Below are 3,490 nucleotides of genomic sequence, written 5' to 3' on the forward strand. Positions count from 1 at the left end.
CTCCCGGGTACGGCAATACCCTACATGTGGCTGTTATTAGCTGCCTGGGCACACGGCAGGGCTCAGAAGGGAAAGATGAGGGGCATAAGCTGTGCGGAGTGTATCAGGGTAAATTAAAAATTAAGGGATGTATGATAAATTCGAAAACAATCTTTCATACAGAGCCCTGGTTTTTCGGGACACGTGTCGCATTCGTATATTGTTTACCTCCTTATCCCCCTCTTTGAGCAGACTCTGCACCTCTTTTGACTTTTTCCCTTCTTGCCAGTTTGGGGAACTTCTCCTGGAAAGTGTTGCCCTGGTACGATGCGTGTGGCCTCGCTTCCGGAAGTACTGGATGCTCCCTATTCTTGGTCCTAAAGATTAGGTTCTTGATAATCACCTCTTGAAATTCCAGGAAAGTTCCCCTCTGGCCTGCACATCGACGTAGCACATACGCATTGTACAATGCCATCTGTATGATGTGCACGGCCAGCTTCTTATACCACACCCTCGATTTCCGCATGGCGCTGTAGGGCTTCATGACTTAAGGTATGTTTGATGACTTTCGCTATCTACGATCTTACACCCCAAACCCCAATAAGAGACCACACATTAATTTTGGTGTAAAGGCCACAGCAGCCATTTATTAAACACACACCTTTTTATGTGATAAAAGAGCATAACCATAAAACACATCATAACACTCCATAATAACATCCTGCTCTATTTCCCACATTCTCCAGATAAAGGATCCTTGAAGGCACTTCAATCATTAAATAACAACTCCATCGTTTCCTTACTAGGTCTGGACTTCTTACCCTACAGCCGTTCTGCACCTGACCCGAGGGCACCAATCATATCCAAGACCTCTCTCTCCCTTCCTGGGGACCCTGCCCAACAGGAATATATGCCATATCAGCTGGGTAACCACTCCCCAGCCCTTCCAATACTATCCAGGGTTAAACGCCCCGAGTTCTCTTTCAACAATCTCCATTGTTGCTTCTCCTTCTTGCCATTACGTGCCTCCAAAGACCCCTCCTCCTACCCCACGACAATCATGTGCGAGCCCTTACACATGATTGTCCCTCCACAACTGCAGGGCTTTCTCCATGCCCTCCTTGATATCCAGGGTCCACATATCAAGACCCACCTCGTTCAAATGAACGCCATCCGCCCTAAGGAACCTACCTCTCTGCCCTCCAACTCCTTATGCCGCACCACAACCACGCCATTGCGTGCCACAAACCTGCCAACCAACTTATTCACCTTCGCTCGTGCTTTATTAAGACTATGGACGGAACGGGCCTGCCGCCACATCTTGCGAGCCACAATATCCGACCAGACGATCACCACTCCTGGGAAAGACGACCACAACCGCAACAGATCGATCGTAACATCCCTCACCAAATCCCTGGACGACCGAATGCCCAAATCATTGCCGCCAAGGTGCACCACCAAAATATCCGGCGCCCTGTCCAAACCTGCATAGAAATGTACCTCCGGTAACAACCTACACCACAGCATGCCCCGCAGACCCAACCATCTGACCTGAACCTCTGAGTGATCCAGGCCCAACTGTCGTCCGGCCGGACGAACATCTGCACGCACACCTCCCCAGTGCACGTAGGAGTGCCCAATAATCCAAATCAAGCAGGGACCTGCACCTAAAACAACACAAAACAGCAATGTAACAACACCATATCCACCTCCAGCACATCTTATCACCACCTCCTCAAAGCAAGTGAGGCCGCACATACAACCTATATCGGTCTGACTCCCACCTACCGATCTTCTTAACCATCGCCGGGGATAAACCCCACCGAGCTGCTTCCGTAGCTGCGCCAATTCTAAAAAAAATGAGAGCTAAAACCTGCTCCACCTCTGCCAGACAACAGGATACATTTCTTGAACACCTGTGAAAACTGGAATTTAGACAATGACAACCCATCTGAATGAACCAACAAGGATGCCGGCCCCCCAGGCCTCACTGCAACAAACTCCCGAAAACAGTGGACCGGACACACCTGCGACCCAGGTAACTCATACAAACGCACCACAAAACCTCTCCCCTCCTGATCTGTCTTAGATCTACGAAGCAAACAAGAAAGGCAGGAGCCATCCAAATCCACATCAGCGTACAATAAACCCCCTGCCACACTCTTACTGGCCGACACCAACTCCGATATCCGGAACGCCCCAAAGAACGCCAAAGAAAAGGCCAGTGTAAATAGCCGCGCTTCAAACGCCGAAACACAAACATCCCTCAACAAATCACAAATCGCTACCAACAGCTCAAATGACACCGGCTTCCTGTGGTCCCTAACTGCGGAACCCCTCCTGAAACCCTTCATTGCCTGCCGAACCAGAAAGGACTTAGTCAAGTCCTCCTCACCTTTTTTCTTAAACCAAAAAGCCAAGGCCGACAAACTCCGAGCAACCGTTGCTGCAGACGCCCCTTCACTGTACGCATTTCCTATATAATATAACAAACACGCCGGCCGATCTGCAATACCTGCCTGCGCATTTTCCACACTAGACACCGGCTGATACATAAGCAACGACCGCCCATTATAGCTCTGCAAAAACTCCCCCCACACCAACAAATCAGCTTTCAACTCCGCCGACAACCTAATAAAATGATGAGGGGAATGCACCCCTGCGGTAGCACTTGCCAATCGCCTGCAAAACACCCGCCCCATGGGCATAATCCTACAAGCAAAATTCAAATGCCCCAACAAGGATTGCAAGTCGCGCAACTGGATCTTCTTCCTGCGCAGCGCACTCGCCACCAACTCTCTCATCTCCAGCAACTTATCATCAGGCAAGCGACACTCCATATTATCTGAATCAATCATGATTCCCAAAAACGTAATGACCGTCGTGGGTCCCTCAGTTTTTTCGGGCGCCAGAGGTACCCCAAAATCCTTTGCCACTCGCTCCATAGTATGTAGCAATCCTGCACACACATAAGTACCCGGCGGCCCAATAAACAGGAAATCATCCAGATAATGTAGTGCAGATTGCACCTGCGCCTCCCGACGGACCACCCACTCCAAAAACGTGCTAAACATCTCAAAATAAGCGCATGAAATGGAGCAGCCCATCGGGAGGCAACAATCTACAAAATATTCCTCCTGCCAATAACATCCCAGCAAACAAAAACTATCCGGATGCACCGGCAATAAACGAAAAGCGGCCTCAATGTCAGTTTTCGCTAACAGAGAGCCCTTACAAACACTGGCGAACCCAAACAACCGCCGCATCAAAGGAAGTGTAACTGACCGCGCACAATGCCGGATCAATGCCGTCATTCACCGACTCGCCTTCCGGATAAGACAAGTGATGAATAAGGCGGAATTTATTCACCTCCTTTTTTGGAACCAAACCTAACGGGGAAACCCGCAAACTCTGAACATGCGGGAAGGAAAACGGACCCGCCATGCGGCCCAAAGCCACCTCCTTCAGCAGCTTATCCGTAACCAGATCAGACCGCGCCAAAGCAGACGAC

This window comes from Rhinoderma darwinii, chromosome 2 (genome assembly GCF_050947455.1).
Source record: "Rhinoderma darwinii isolate aRhiDar2 chromosome 2, aRhiDar2.hap1, whole genome shotgun sequence".
Lineage (NCBI taxonomy): Eukaryota > Metazoa > Chordata > Amphibia > Anura > Rhinodermatidae > Rhinoderma > Rhinoderma darwinii.